Genomic DNA, 17375 nt, shown 5'->3' on the forward strand with positions numbered 1-17375 from the left:
CACTGCATTTAGTCCGGCGGAATGTTAATTCCCAATTACAGGGGCTTTGTAAAGTTTCTAGGGCATGAAAAACTGAAAACCCTGAAGCCGCCCCTATTCAGTGAGGGCTTCAGATCTATTGTCTGAGTTGTGAACCATCTGGAATAGGTTGCTGAACAAACACCAGATACAAGTGTTTACTTCTACACAGAGCAGCAGCAGATAAAATTAACATTTCATCCTGTCACAGTACAATCAGATAAACATTCAAGGTTGGGTGGTAACTGACAACACATCGACAGATCATCTTTTTTCACACTAAAAATAAATGTACTCTGAATATCAATGAGTATATCACAGCGTAACCTATTCAGAAAAATATGCAATAAAGTGTTCATAAAAATGTAAAGTTTTGAAGTTTACATATATTCCAACGGTGAAGTCTAACATTTAGAGTTTACATTCCATATAATAGCTATAACTGGTGTGAGCTGATAAACTCAGAGGAATGACTAAATGGCTCTCTCTTGAATAATACAGTAGTTATAATTTACATATTCAGGACAACCTTAAAGACAGAAACATAATGAGAGAGGACTCACACAGGACTTGAATAGTTGTAGTGTATCTCACACATTCTTAAAGAGCATAATTAAATAGTTGAATCCTCAGCAGGGTCAATTTAGTTTTTTTCCCGCAATAATTAAGTACAAATTTGTTCTATACTTTGAATAATAAAGCATTTTATTAATTCTCGTCTTTTAATATGTGCAGTATGTTCTTTGATAAAATATTTTGACCTTTGACATAGGACTGCACGATTTTGGCTAGAATGATAATACCAATTATTTTGCTTAACCAAATGAAAAAATGTAATCAGGTACAAAGTAATAATAATAATAATACAATTATATTGCACTTTACATTTGAAACAAATCTCTAAGTGCTAAAGTAAAAGAGTGGGTTAAATTCTTTGTGCGAGCTATCAACATTGCAGTAAAAAGGGAAGAGAAAATAGAAAAGAAAGGGGGAACATATACAAAAGTAGCATGTTTATATAAAATAAAATCACAGTCTGATTAAAAGGCAATACTGCATGGCAACTAGGCGTAGTGCTTATTCAGCAGTCTGATTGCTGCAGGTACAAACTGTTCAGAAGTCTGGACTCTGGTGTTGTGGCTTCTGATTATCCAGTATCGCTCTGGCCGTGGTTGCAGCAGTTATGAACAGATTGTGGCTGGGGTGATGAGTGTCCTTGATGATTGTCTCAGCCATGGCTACACACCTTTTCTCGAGTATATTTCTGGAGGGAGGGAAACCGACCTCCTGCGATGTGCTGGGCTGTCCGCGCCAGCCTCTGTAGTGCTTTGCGGTCGAGAGATGTGCAGTTCCCAGGCGGTGGTGTTGCTTGTCAGGATGCTCTCAGTGGTGCTGTTATAGAATTGTCTATAAAGGAACAGTCTGCGCTCACAAGATCATTTTTCTTTTAATTTTTGTATTTACCGCAGCTGCAGTCTCTGACAAACGGACGCGTTTCGGCTACTCAGGCCTTCATCAGCAAAATGTCTGGGCTCTCGCCTCGACCTGCTGAAGTCCACAATCAGCATCTTGGTCTTGTTGCCAGGTTGTTCTCCTGGCACCAGTGTCGGTGATTTGACTCGTCGTCGTTGGACGTAATATTGTGATCACGATTATTCATCACCATTATTCATGATGATTTGTGGTGGAAAAATATGTTTTATATCATACTCTGTCTTTATTGCTCATTGTGCTTAGCGGTGCCATATCTTCATGCAATATGTAATGGCCTTCTCTGTGATTTTATTGTGCCTCTGTGAGCCTGATGGAAGTGGAGATGGGTGGTATAATGTTCTGGTTAAAATAACCCTTACGTAATGATGAGAAGATGAGGGCAAGATGGAACTGACCAAATAAAATGTTTGAATTTAACCTCTGGCGTCTGGCGTTTTGTTTTATAACGCAATTTTGGGTCATGGGTGGGATGGCCGACTTCTGCCCAGTTTCACTATTACATATTTGATTAAAATAAAAAATGGTTTACTTTGAAATAGTTGTGAAGTAGCCTCAAATTGTCTTTGTAATCCAAGGGATTACATTAATAATTACTAACATTGCCATATAATTGTATTCATTAACCGACTACATTTCAAAGTAATCTGACCCCGGACACATTCATGGCAATAAATACTTACCCTTCTCTTCTCAGTCTCCGTTTCAGTCCCTGTTTTCTCCTTTTCACTCTGCCTCCAGCTGCAGCTATATAGACCCCTACATAGACCCCTGCAGCAATCCATGCAATAGCTGCTGTCTGTTGACATCGCTTCTTCTCTCCTAATTCACTGTTAAGAAAGAGCACAGTAGATCCTCAGTGTTAATTTAACTCCGATAGTGGACAAAAAAGGCTCTGTTTGTACACGCTTAGAGCAGGATTTTACAGAGTGTCTTGTGTAGCCTGGACACCTGATAGGCTCAGGTTGCCGGTGGATGAGGTCAAAATCACAGCGTGCGTGTGGGGAACACTTTTCTCTGAAAACTTTGTGTGAGGAAAGAGGTTCCTGCTCTCCTCTGCTCTGAAGTTCAATTAGAGGTCATTCTATATGTTTTTTTTAAAGGCACCGATTTTGATATTTTGGAGAACAGGAAGACTGATAGGTCGCTATCACCCGATTTGTCTCTCTCTCTCAAAGATTTCAATATCCATAATTAATGCAGGGAACTCTGTACTCTAAAAGGCATCTGATTCATTGATGTACCTTTCATTCTAGGCAGTTACCCTATTTTAGATTTCATGCACTTTAATAAAGTTGGTTCCTTCCTTTTCTTTATGTAAAGCGACTTTGGGTACTTGGAAAAGCGCTATATAAATCTGAGCTATTATTATTATTCAAGCACTCCTACCAACTATCGAGATATTTTTTAATGCATTCAAAATACAACATTTAGAATGACACCAATAATTAACATCTTATCAACAATGTGCATAATAATCTGAAACAAACAAACAAATACATTAGTGGGAAGGAAATAGTCTGCCATAGCCACCACAAATATGGTACAAAATGCTAATATTATGCCTATTTTAAAGCACATAGAATTGCCATTGTGCTATACAAACAGCCTTGTCTTGCCTTGGCTTACCAGGGCAGTCCCTGCTCAATACAAATCCATCTGTAGTCTCTGTGCGAGGGTGGGGTTTAGCCACTGGCACATGTTACAATGGCTGACACCACAGGGTCTTTGAGAGGAAAGTGTAGACAGGCCAGAGTGTTAAGTCACACTAATGGAGCCTTTCCCTCACAGCGGATGGTCACACACAGAGACAGGCACGAGAAGAGTGGGGGTAATGAGGAGGGGTACCTCGTTGGAGGGGGGTGGAGGGGTGGAGTTGGGGTATGGGGCGTGTCATTACACAATAACATCCTCAGTGGAACTAAATCGACACGTAAGGGTCCATATGGTTCCATTTGTACACACAGTTACGCAGCGGTGTAAAGTAACTAAGTACATTTACTCAAGTACAGTACTTAAGTACATTATTGAGGTACTTTTACTTTACTGGAGTATTTCAAATTTTCTGTACTTTTACTTCTACTCCACAACATCTCAGAGGTAAATATTGTACTTTTACTCCACTACAATTATTTGAAAACTTTAGTTACTTTGTAGGTTTTGATTATTATTACAAAACATGCATTATACCCACTTCAGCCCTATATACATTTCGGCCTTTTGAAAATAGCCGATCTACAAGCTCACGATGCGTTGCATCGTGAGCTTGTAGATCTGCTTTTTTCAAATTTTTTATAAATTTTGAAAACTTGTGAAATGGAACATTCTGCATAATGAGTACTTTTACTTTTGTACTTAGTACATTTTGATACCAATACTTTTGTACTTTTACCTGTAACAAAGTATTTCTACATGGCAGTATTGATGTGAGTACCTTTTCCACCACTGCAGTTACGAAAGGACATTTAACATGTTAGTTGGAGAAAATGACAATTAATTGTGCATACATTTGAAAAAGAAACTATTGCCATTGTAACTAAGTGATAGGCTAGCATGAAGGCTTGATAAACAGGTTGAGGCTTAAAAGAATCCCAGTTGCATAGTTTGCGTCAATTAACAGGAACAGGGAAGATAAATGTATTTTCCATTCATCACCTGTTGCAACATATAAAAAAGTGTTGAAATATTGAAACTTCAACTTCTTGTTTGACTTGATATGATATGGCTTTCAGCCAGCACTCTATTTGACAACACCTAAGCCTAAGGATAAGTGAGTTTCTTTAAGACTCAACCAGGCCTGCAGGTATACAAAGTTAAATTCAAAGCTAAGTATTGTTATTAGATTGAGACAATAACTTAAAGGGGAAATGTTTTTGTCTAGTATTACTGCTATTTGTACAGGTATATCTATCTATTGACTTTGGTCAATAAAGTTTGATTTGATCTGTTCAGGTGTATCTGTCTGTCTGTCTGTCTGTCTGTCTGTCTGTCTGTCTGTCTGTCTGTCTGTCTGTCTGTCTGTCTGTCTGTCTGTCTGTGTGCGTGCGTGCGTGCGTGCGTGCGTGCGTGCGTGCGTGCGTGCGTGCGTGCGTGCGTGCGTGCGTGCGTGCGTGCGTGCGTGCGTGCGTGCGTGCGTGTAATAAACTATGGGGTTTCTGAAAATAATTACATTAAGATTAGGTGACTGACTACTAGTGACCAAAATCAGTGCATGTTTGAACAGGACTAAACATGAACTGTAGTGTGTAGGAGTGGAAGAACATGGATAAAACTGATTGAAGCTTGGCTCACTACAGGTTAGTTTAGTTGCCAGTGCCACCTGGACTTCTAAGAAGACCACTGAGTCATCATTACTGTATCACATGTCACATGTGATACAGTAATGATGACTCAGTGGTAAACATTCATCCTGATACTGGGGTTGTGACACAATCATGTGAAGTGAAAATCTCCCACGTAAGCTTAAGATGTAACTTACTGCAATAGGGTTCAATGTAGGGCTAAAAACCTATTTGCAAAGGCTTTGCTGTGGTTTTGTTGTGGTCTTGCTGTGGTTTTGCGGTGGCCTGTACACACTTGCTTGGCTTTGCAGTCATGCAAAATGAGGAGGTCACACAAACACAAGTCTTCCCCTTTCTTACAGATTTCATGTGGCATACACTACCAGTAATGAAAAGTAACTCTACTTTTACTCGAGTACTACTATACAAAATTTTGAGGCACTTTTACTTTACTTGAGTATTTCCATTTTTATAGGCTACTTTATACTGTGCTAGAGTGCTACATTCCATTACATCTCAGAGGCAAATATTATACTTTTTACCCCACTATATTTACATGACAGCTTTAGTTTCTTGCTAATTTGCAGATATTGATTATTAATACAAATTATATATCAACTAATAAAGTATAAAATATTTATAGGTTAAGCTACCCAGCATTATATAGGCTATTAATTCAAATGAGCTCCATCTACAGCTTCAATATTAAAGTGATGAACACCATAATGATTAATTAATGCCAATAACATATTCTGAAATGCATAAATAGCCTAATACTTTACCATAAGTATATTTTGATTTTAACATTTACGTAAGTAAGATTTTGTATGCAAAATGTACTTGTAACAAGTGTGTTTACACTGTTGTAGTGCTACTTAATTAAGCCCAAGTATAAATCTTCCACCACTGCACAACAGAAATGGATGCAGACATTCTGCACTCTGAATCATTAGAAAGTCAGTTAAATTGCAATGCATGACGCAGTAGCCTACTCTAGTTGCTATTTGGCAAGGCACACTGATATCTGAAGAAAACAAAGAAGAAACAGGCCAGGTCAAGATTTGAAATATAATAGCCATTTTACTCCCAAAATTCATATTTTTGCCAAAACATTTCCTACATTATGAATGTCAATGGCTTGCAAAATGAGAAAAGCTAAGTTAATCAAATACTTGATGAATGAATAATTAATCTATCTATGTGTTGCTGACTTGGAGAAAGTTAACACGGAAACACATTGCAAAGTGTTCTGCATACAGTGTTTGACAGCCTTAGCCCAAGGCTTTAACAAATTATCATTGTTCTTTTTTCATGAAATGAATGTGTATCTTTACTTTGACCTCACCCAACTCATTATCAGCGTTGTGATTGTGAGTTGGTTGACGTCAAGGACCACAATGGAAGAAAGTCTCCAGGACTTTTTTGTGTTATCCTTTTAGCCTTAATGTCTTACTGTAGCACGTGCTGTTTACATTTCTGACTAATTAAGTATTCAATCAATCAATCAATCAATCAATCAATCAAAAGTGTGCTTTCTTTTTATACCAGCATTGTCATCCTATGCACTTGCATCCATGGTGACCTTTTGCCACAAGGGCAAAAAAAACCCTCATAATTTCATTTTAAACACAAGCTGATAAGATAGACTGAGACAATGGACATGATCATACATAATCAATCATACATTTCCCCCTGAATGGAAAATAATATATTAACATTAATATTCTAAATTAAGTTACAGTGCAACAGATTTTCTATTCAGTTTAATTGCTCTCTCTCTCTCTCTCTCTCTCTCTCTCTCTCTCTCTCTCTCTCTCTCTCTCTCTCTCTCTCTCTCTCTCTCTCTCTCTCTCTCTCTCTCTCTCTCTCACTTTACTGGATTATTTTAAATGTTCAGCACTTTTACTTCTACTTCACTACATCTCAGAGGCAAATATTGTACTTTTACTCCACTACAATTATTTGAAAGCTTGAGTTACTAGTTACAATGTAGATTTTGATTATTACAAAACATGCATAAGCATGTACGCTACTTCGGCTATTATAGATCTGCTATTTTCAAATACACAAATATACAATGTGTACAAATATACATTTTTGAACACTTGTGAAAAGGAACATTCTGAGTACTTTTACTTTTGGTACTTTAAGTACATTTTGATGCCAATACTTTTCTATTTTTACTCAAGTGCATTTTTAATTTCGGACTTTACTTGTAACAGAGTATTTATACATTGCAGAATTGATACTTTTACTTAAGAATTCTTCTTTATTACTTTTTCCACCACTGTGTGTGTCTGCATCGGCCTGACTCGCTCTCTCCATCTGTTTTTGACATTCTGTTTCTAAATATATATGCCTGGCAGAAACAACCAAATGAAGGCTTAATATCAATTGACCTGAAAACGCCGCGTCGCTTTGATGTCCTTCAGGTGCAGCTTCTATCCAACCACAGATATTTCTTCGCCTTGAGCCTGTGGATCCAGAACGGTCTTTGCCTTCACTTTCTCATATCCATTCTACTCTTTTGAAAAGTAAATCCGTGCACGGCATGTGAATGGCTCTGATGAATGGGTGTGCGACTGAGTGTGCGTTCAGTTCACGAGGTGCAGCCAGTGCACGGGGGAGGGGCGGAGGCAAAACCTAGTTAGCAAGAAAGGGGAAGTCTACTGAGTAACTGATGGAATGGTTGAAAATAATGATGCAATTTGATTGATTGTTTGGTTGATTGGTTGATTGATTGGTTGATTGGTTGGTTGATTGGTTGATTGTTTGGTTGATAATGATTGATTGATTGGATACTATTAACCAGATGATTGGTAACAGTACAAGTACTACAGTCAAAACGTGATGCTTAAAGGATAACATGTAGCCCTGAAACATGCTTGTGACAGACTAGCGTCATGTGAACCATGGCTAAGGATAACACAAAAAGCCCCATGGGCTTGAATTCCATTGTGGTCCATTGTACTCAAATCATCAGAGTGGGTAAGATGAGACACTTTTCACTTAAGTTGTCCTGGAAGGAAGCAAGGAAAAATGAGATAGCAGTAAAATCTAAACATCTACCATTATTTCAGGATGTCTTCTATATTAATTATAGAAGACATTCAGGTTTCCCAATGGAAACAAGCCATAGTGCTTTCTTGGGTATAATCCTCTTTGCAATGCAGACCTTGTATTGAACTGTAGCCTACTTTCCTGTGCTTTTTTTTGTTGCAAACTGCTAATAAAGTATTCAATCAATCAATCAATTCATTGAAATTAAGTAAGCATCTATGACAAAGGGCCGTCAAAATGGGGTCACCATGCCTATGTTCCCTCAGCCTTATGTTCCCTCAGCCCTGGCTATGTTCCATCAATGCCTAAAAAAACAAGACATGACACGTCATGTGTATCAGCTAGCTGCACGCTTTGTTTTGCCCCGATCCGTTAGGCTTTGTTTTGCCCCAATCCGTTAACAACTTCACTTTGAGACCAGTAGTTCTCCTCCTGCACCTGCACCGTGTGTGTGTAGAGGGGGAGGGGTGACCATCTCTAGTTATAATGCCATATAGCATGGGAGGACGAGACCGCTGTTCAGAGTATGGGCTGTCTCCCCATTGGCTTAAAGGACAGCCAATGATCTAGTGCTCTGTCTCTTCAGAGACCAGCCGCTCTTCGAGCTAGCTGGTAAAAATTCATCCGAATTAGGTCCTATGTACCCTCATGCAGCCCTATGTTCCCCCATCCCAAATTAGACCCGATGTTCCCTCAGTCAGCCCTATGTTCCTTCAGGATCTCATATGGCCCTTTGATTGATTGATTGATTGATTTCTTTCTTTCTTTATTGATCATGAAATGTAACATACATCTGACCCAACGATAACGCAAAAAAGCTTACAGCTTGTTTCCATTGCGGTCCCTTCGATAATGTGTTGGTGATGTTACCTGTTGGGGTCCTCTGAAGGGAGGTGCAATGGTGCGCCTCACAAGTCCGGATATTACGTTTGTGACGTTGTCCCACCATCCACCGTTGACGCAATTTTAATGTAGGATCATAGGTCACGCCCGATTTTTTAAAATGTGGGTGGTTATCCGTTGGCCTTATGACAAACCTTGTGTCAAAGTTGTGGTGTAACGTGGAGTTAAGTAATACGTTTTTTGGTTATTTTTGAAGTTATTCACCTTTTTGTAATAGGCCATGCCCCTTTTGGCCAAATTAGCATAACATTTTAATCAGTTCTTCCTTAGCCTATGAAAAACTTTTCCATAAAGTTAAAGGTGGTGTAAGTTTTTATTATATTTTATTTTTTGTTAAAATAAATGTAAAATGACTCTTTATTCTGATAGTTATCATTGGTAAAGAGCAGGGGTCTTCCAACGGTTTTCAGGCCAAGGACCCCTTAGCTGACAGAGATGAAGCAGGGACTCCCTAATACATGGGTATTCAACAGTTGGTCCGTGACCCCTAGGGGGTCCTCAGAGTCACAAGATATTGTTGATATCTTTATTTGGACTGAAAATAGGCATGAAGTTCCGACATATTATTAGCAAAGAAAAACTACCACCCAACACAACCACCCCCACTGCATGGAGGACAGTAGCAAATTTAGAAAACAGCGAATTAAACAATGTCGACCCATTCAAGCAAAAGTTTACATAATGTATATGGTACTTAAAAATAGGAATGATAATGATTTATAGATAATCCCTAAGAATCTTTTTTGAGTTTACTTAGACTGGTGCTAGGTTCTTGGTTGACCTATACAGTATGATCCTAGATTACTGAGGCACTACACTGTGCATTTGATGTACAGGTATGTGTTTGTTTACCTTGCTTATTGTAAATCGCTCTGGATTAAGAGCGTCTGCTAAATGCCTAAATTGTAAATTAGGTTATTCGTTTTGCAAACCATTCAGTATGTGCCTGCACGGGCTTATGAAACTGCTGTGTATGACCAAGTTACAGAAGTGGTACATTTTATCACCAACTTCAGGTTATGGGTGGACTGGACACAAAAGTCAGCCAGGGCATATTACAGCGGCCCATTTGTAGTGAAAGCTCATAATTGTCAATCAAATAAATACAAATAAAAACAATAAAATAAATACAAATTAAAGGGCAAGACCCCTAAGGTCTGTTTTACAAACCAGTATTGTACATGGCTTATGAAACTCTCATATTTTGATAGTTTGATTGATTGATTGAAAATTTTATTAGGCAAAAGAATGTAAAACAGCACAGTTACATTTATAATACTTTTGTCTAAAAGGTCCAACCAAAAATGTCCTTGCGGACTAGTTTCCGTTGGGGTCCTTGAATTAATTTCATAGACATATATAGTAGCAACCAAACAGTTCAAATCAACATAAGAAACAGAGAAAAAAGATGTACAAAAAAAGCATCATGAAAAATAAAATAAAAGTATATACAAACAAGACCAGGAGACCTGGTTCTGCCAGACCCAGAATAAGTACTTTATAAGATCAGAGCACTACGTCACGGCTAAGCCGGACTTCACATGACGTGTCAGCCTGTGTCTATGCCCATGTATGGACGAAAGGGGGACAAATGGACAGACATTTATCCCCATATATGGACGAAATAGGGACAAAGCCTCATGTTGGCCGACCCTCTGGGTCTGGCAAAAAAAGGGGGAGGGGGGTCATCTGTCTACAGGGAAACTGGTACTACCTCCTCTTATGGCCTCCAGAAAGATGAGTTTTTAGGGCTGTTTTGAATGAGCCCAGCGAACTGCATTTTTTGAGGGATGGGGTTAGGCTATTCCATACCTCGGTGGCCGTGGTGTAGAAGGAGAATTTGCCCATGTTTGTTTTATGGGTGGGTGGTACCAGATTGTTGTTTATGCTCCCTCTAGTTTCGTGACTGTGGGTGTCACTAACTTTTTGGAGGTATTTTGACAGATAAGCGGGTATAGGGGGCATTTCGGACAAATCTGCAATTACAATTTTGAAGACCAGTCCCATTTTTAGTTGTTTAACCCTGTCTTCCACCCTGAGCCAGCCTAGGCTGGTAAAGTGAGTGGGAGTGAGGTGGGTCATGGGCCCCAGTCCGAGAAGTAGTCGAATCAGTTTGTTTTGGGAGGTTTGAAGCTTAGTCTTCAGTGACACTGAGGTGTTGGAGTACCAAGAGGGGTAGCATAGTCAAAAAGGGGCTGAATCAGGGCCCCTGAGAGGGTCCTGAGGGCCTGAGGGTTGACAAAATGGGAAACTCTGCCCATAAATCTGGTTCTCTGGTTTACTCCTTTGACCACCTTTGTTGCCATGCTTTCTCCTGTGAGGTATTTGTCAAGAATACATCCCAAATAGGTAATCTCTTCTTTGCTAGAGATGATTGTGTCATCGACTTTGACCTTGAAGTCATTAACCTTCATCTTACTGAGGGAATGTTTGGTCCCAAAGAGAATGGATTCAGTTTTCCCAAGGTGTAGTGACAGTTTGTTATCGGTAAGCCAGGTACGGATTTTGGAAAGTTCAGAGCTGAGAGCTTCCTCAAATTGCATCTTGTCCTCACCTGAGATCAGGAGTGCCGAGTCATCAGCGAACAGGAACAGTTTGCTTGCAGTTACAGGCAGTATTCATGTCGTTAATGTATAGTAGGAACAGTAACGGCCCTAGAATGCTGCCTTGAGGAACCCCGCAGCTCACCGGGAGGGATGAGGACATGGTTCCGTTGATGTCAACCACTTGCTCTCTTCCCTCCAAGTAAGATCTCATCCAATTTAGTGATGTGCAATCAAAACCAATCGCCCTCAGCTTATCAAGTAGAATTGAGTGGTTTACAGTGTCAAACGCCTTTTGGAGGTCCAGCATGACCTTGCCCGCCCGAGTCTACCTCACGTTTGATGTAGTCGGTCAAATACAGTAGGCATGTGTCAGTGGAGTGGGATGTTCTGAAGCCCGATTGGAATTCAAACAACAGTTCACGCTCGCCGAGGTAGCTGTTGATTTGTTCTTGGATTGATCGCTCTATAACCTTTGAGATGGAACAAAGGATGGAAACAGGCCTATAGTTGCCAGGATCTAGTTTGCTTCCTTTTTTATATAGAGGGATTACTCTTGCCAACTTGAATTCTTGTGGGACGTGACACTGACTGATGGATAAGTTTGTAACGTGGGCTGCGTTTCTGAGGAATCTGGTGGGGATGTTGTCAAGGCCGGTGGCCTTGTTGGGCTGTAGGGCGAGGAGTTTGTTTTGCACATCATCAATCATTACAGGTTTGAATGAGAAGGAATCTTTTTTAGCCCCTAGTTAGTGAGCTTGAATGTGGTCTGGGCCATACAGACCTGAATGCTGGGGGAGTTTGTTTACCAACTGGGTTGCAACTGTGGTGAAGAAACTGTTAAAACAGTCCGCTACCGACCTACTCTTTGAGGCTCCAAAAGGAGTTGGGTGAAAAAAGATGGGGGAAATGGCTGGACTATTTAGATAGCGTGCCAGATCTCTGATGATCCTGGTTGTCCTCATATTTCAATCTTGTTACTGGTACCAAATGCTCCCACGACCTCTTTTTATTTTCTCTTGTTCTTTTTTTGTATGTTTATATTTTTATTTTTACTGATGTTTTTCTATTGTTTTTTTGTACTTTTTGATTTTATGTATGTATGCATGTATGTCTGATAAAACCCTGAAAAATAAAGAGTTTTAAAAAAAAAAACAGTCCGCTACCAATTGCTTGTCGGTAATGAGCGAGCCACTTGAGATAATGCAAATGTTTGTAGATTTTGTCTGAATAGTACTTGCCTTTTTTCACGTAATGGGAGGAAACTGATTACAAAGAGGAAACTGATTACAAAATATAAAGTAAGAGAGAAGTGACCAAGTTACAGAAGTGGTACATTTTATCATCAACTTTATGTTGAAATCTGTGGACCAGTAGATCATATCTCACACTAAATATAAACAGTGCTAAATAGCAGTAAAAGTAGTTCTCTGCTGTGTGTGTGCGCGCGCGTGCCCACTATGCAGAAAATGGTAAATGGTGCATTTATATAGCGCTTTTATCCAAAGCGCTTTCTTTACAAAGACTGTGCATTACATTCACCCATTCACGCACACATGGCGGAGGAAACCATGCAAGGCACCAACCTGCTCATCGGGAGCAATTAGGGGTTCAGTGCCTTGCTCAAGGACACTTCGACACTAACTCTTCTGGGGGAGCCCGGTGTCGAACTGGAAACCTCACGGCTTCCATCCGGCCGCTCTACCGGCCACTCTACCCCTGAGCCACTGCCACCCCTAAGAAGATAGAATAACGTAGAAGGAGGCATGGCTGGTACAGTATCAATAGTGCAGCAAATGTGTTGCAAATATTCAGATGTATTGAAAAACTTATATATTTGTAACAACACAAAAACTCCAGACTAGAAGCAAATGTATGAAAAATGTCCACTGGAGAAAAGAAAAATGTTATATCATACTTTTCATGATTAATATTGGCCTGCCAGTGGGCATCAGCCCCAGCTGAAGTCTTATTGGCCCCTGAAGTGCCCCGGTTATTATAATTGCCAAAGTTTATAATACTAGAGATTCAGACCGCTACGGGCCCTTACACCTACGTTGCACCACCGATCCGACTGATATGACCATACGAAGATCTCTTTATCTATCAGTCCTTGTCCCTTTTATGCCCATATGGAGATCCCTGATGTCATCAGTATATGCCCATATATGGGCATGCCCCCTTTTGCGCCCATATACAGACTGATTTGTTTGTGCCTGATGCCATGACGACACATTGAGGTTAGACAACACACTCCATATTTGGGCGTAGCTGCATTGGGAATATGGTTATTGCTGAGTCATGGTGACATGAGCGTGACAACGTGGTCCACACGTCCGCCCACGGCCCGCCGGTCCGCCCTTAAGCCAATTTTGATATAAGGAAGGATTCAGTTCACAGAGAGAATTGTGTGCACATCCCACGCTTGCATTTAGGCCAGGTGCTGGACATCAAGGGAAGAATCAAGGATAACAAGAAGAAAGTCTGCACACTGTTCTCAAGCTCCAAAAAACGTACTTTTTATTTATGCAACGTTTCGACCTTCTAGGTCTTCATCAGGCAAATATCTTTTTATTATTAGAAGGTCGAAACGTTGCATAAATAAAATGTATGTTTTTTTAGAGCTTGAGAACAGTGTGCAGACTTTCTTCTTCTTATCCGATATAAGGAAGGATACCATCCATGTTGGACAGTTTCACAAGCACAGCACGGCCCTGTCCATTTGTTACGAAGTTCTCTCCTGAACATGAGAGCGACTGCATTGCAATGTGTAGACCTCTGTATCACAGTTCTATCTGATCATAGGTTCAGGGCAAGTGGACATCACAGTCTCTCTGCTGGCAGTCAGAGAAGAAACTGCAAATAAAATACTCTACCAGGGAATCAGTTCCTGACCACTATTTCAGAGCTTAGGGGTTTGATAATGCATCTGGCTTGGCCGGGCACTCCAACCCAAACGTGATACATGCCACAGACCTTTTTCTCCCACGACATTTGGTAAACACTTCATATTTTAGGGTCCAAACACACAATGCTATATGACGTCTACATAAACACTATCTAACAGTATATACTTCGAGGTCCAAGTGTTCCGGGAGGTTTGTCGCAGACTCGCAGAGAGAGTAGAAAAGATGAGGACTTCCCCTCTGCACACCAGAGCAACGGCTGGTAGAAAGGGTTTTAATCTCACCTTGGTATACAGTTCACCATCCTCTCTGACCACTGGTAGAGAGTCTAAATATTCAGTTCCACTCGCTCTCATGTTTGGGAGAGAGCCATGGACCACAGAGCTACGGATCCCAGTGGACCACATATTTGGGCCAGCACCTCAGCTGGAACGACAAGACTTTCCTACATGCCTTGGGGTGCTCACCTCACACGTTTATTGTTTTATTGTTGTTGTTGTTTTGTGTGTGTTTTATTGTCAGCACCCCCTCTCTTCTGTTGCTCATCAGTGAGTTTTGTTTATAAAATGTGACTGCAAAAAGGGGTGCCGATGGCAGAGTGGTTAAGGCATAGCCTGGAAACCAGACGAATCTGCCAGTGCAAAAAAGGGGCCTTATTGACGGTACTTAAGTCTCGCCTTGTCAGAAAGGGCGACCAGGCTTTTGCTGGCAAACTCAGTGTCGTCTTTCAAGTCTCTACTAAAAACTCACCTCAATCGCACAGCTTTTTCTTATATGATGAACTGTTGTACTATTTATGCAATTCATTTCTGATTTGTATCGTATATTAACTGTTGTTATTGTAAAGTACTTTGTAACTTGTTCTAGAAAGGCGCTATATAAATAAAGTTATTATTATTATTATAGGCCATATAGGCACTGATGCAACCTGACAGCGAGTCCCAGGTTCCATTCCCCAGCCCCGTGGACCTTTGCTACGTGTAACTCTCCGACTCTTTCCCCATTTCCTGTCAATCTCCACTGTACTATCAAATAAAGCCCAAAAATATATTTTAAAAAGAGTCCTGGCATTTCCTTTGAGATTCGAAGGAAGCATCATGACAAATTCTATGCAGAAGCAAGTTTCATTGTAGCCAAAATTCTCTAACAACTTTCACTCTTTAAAACCAGTCAAATAAAACCTGCTTCCACATGCTTCCTTAGTCCTTCCTTCGAATCTCGAAGGAAACATGATCAGGACAAGGACTTTATGTGGAAGCAGGTTTATTGCAGAAAAAAAATAAATAAGTGAGTGCTCTCAGCATCTATGACATGGGCCCTTCAACTCTGTGGGGAGAAATCCAAAGAGCAAGTGTATAACAACATCATTAGAAGCTCTGTCTGTTTATTTCTAATCATGGTGCTGTTGGCTTTGAGTGTTCCTGTGCTGTATATCCTGTTGAGATGCAGGTGAAGGCAAATCTTAAATAATATATTAATTGTATGTATGTGTACTGTAAATCCTGTTGAGGTACAGGTGAATTATTGCGCTGTTAGTTGGTTAAAAGTCAGTTTACCTGCCATGCCAGGGACGTGGGGGCCTTTTACATGTCCATGCCCAGGTGTCCTTGACTCATAATCAGAGGACAGCTGTAGGTTTCTATCACTGAACTTCATGATGGTGAACATTCATCCGAACTGCAATTTTTAGGGACAGTCACAGTGAAACTTGTGACACTTCTGGGAAACTCATCTCACGCCTAGTAACTGTCACAGACAGACATGCTCACACTTGTACAAAAATCCGTTAAAATTAGATAACATCTACTGGTGGTTGGACTGCACGTGCTGTCTGACTGATGAATTCTTATCATTAATTAACATTAACGACATGAATGCTGCCTGTAACTGCAAACTGTTCCTGTTCGCTGATGACTCGGCACTCCTGATCTCGGGTGAGGACAAGTTGCAAGTTGAGGAAGCTCTCAGCTCTGAACTCTCAAAAATCCGTACCTGGCTTACCGATAACAAACTGTCACTACACCTTGGGAAAACTGAATCCATTCTATTTGGGACCAAACATTCCCTCAGTAAAATGAAGGTAAATGACTTCAAGGTCAAAGTCGATGACACAATCATCACTAGCAAAGAAGAGATTACCTATTTGGGATGTATTCTTGACAAATACCTGACAGGTGAAAGCATGGCAACAAAGGTGATCAAAGGAATAAACCAGAGAACCAGATTTATGGGCAGAGTTTCCTCTTTTGTCAACCCTCAGGCCCTCAGGACCCCCTCAGGGGCCCTGATTCAGCCCCTTTTTGACTATGCTAGCTCCTCTTGGTACTCCAACACCTCAGTGTCACTGAAGACTAAGCTTCAAACCTCCCAAAACAAACTGATTCGACTACTTCTCGGACTGGGGCCCATGACCCACCTCTCTCCCACTCACTTTGCCAGCCTAGGCTGGCTCAGGGTGGAAGACAGGGTTAAACAACTAAAAATGGGACTGGTCTTCAAAATTGTAAATGCAGATTTGCCCGAAATGCCCCCTATACCCGTATATCTGTATAAATACCTCGAAAAAGTTAGTGACACCCACAGCCACAAAACTATAGGGAGCGTAAACAACAATCTGGTACCACCCACCCATAAAACAAACATGGGCAAATTCTCCTTCTATAGCACAGCCACCAAGGAATGGAATAGTCTAACCCCATCCCTCAAAAAATGCAGTTCGCTGGGCTCATTCAAAACAGCCCTAAAAACTCATCTTTCTGGAGGCCTAAAGAGGAGCTAGTACCAGTTTCCCTGTAGACAGACGACCCCCCCCTCCTCTTTTTTGTACATATTTTTGGGCGGTGAAACCGCCCCTATAAGTGAGGTTTGGATATTTGTACAACAAATCCTGCGCTGTGATTGGCCAAAAATGTACCCCGCCTAACCCTGCACCGTGATTGGCCAATCACAGTCTATTCAGGACTGTGATTGGCCAGTGTCACATGACACATGTGCATAGTCCTATATAAGAAACCATAACTTAAAAAAACTATACATTTGTTTTTTTTAAGTTATGGTTTCTTCCATCATAAAGAGTGTTTCAATAAATGTATTTATTTTTTGTACATGATTGGTTGACTCCATTCAGTATTGTGATTAGCTAGCAAGACACCGCCCACTTCACACAGGGTGTG

General features: G+C 40.5%; 1 protein-coding gene across 2 annotated transcripts in view; it reads right to left on the reverse strand.

The window, feature by feature from the left end:
- Nucleotides 1–7380, reverse strand: part of gdpd2 (glycerophosphodiester phosphodiesterase domain containing 2) — a 16795-nt gene extending 9415 nt beyond the window's left edge. The window contains exons 1-2 of one of the 2 annotated variants that reach the window (XM_080416106.1): nt 7190–7380; nt 1–2339 (exon numbers count right to left, since the gene is read on the reverse strand). The exon at nt 1–2339 is cut by the window's left edge and continues 2261 nt beyond it. The gene's annotated coding sequence lies outside the window, so the exon portion shown is untranslated. The remainder of the gene's footprint in view (nt 2340–7189) is intronic. The other variant, XM_080416107.1, reaches the window with a different exon arrangement.
- Between the last annotated feature and the right edge of the window lie 9995 nt (nt 7381–17375).

The sequence above is a fragment of the Gymnoscopelus braueri genome, assembly GCF_963280865.1.
Source record: "Gymnoscopelus braueri genome assembly, chromosome: 20".
In the NCBI taxonomy this organism is placed as follows: Eukaryota; Metazoa; Chordata; class Actinopteri; order Myctophiformes; family Myctophidae; genus Gymnoscopelus; species Gymnoscopelus braueri.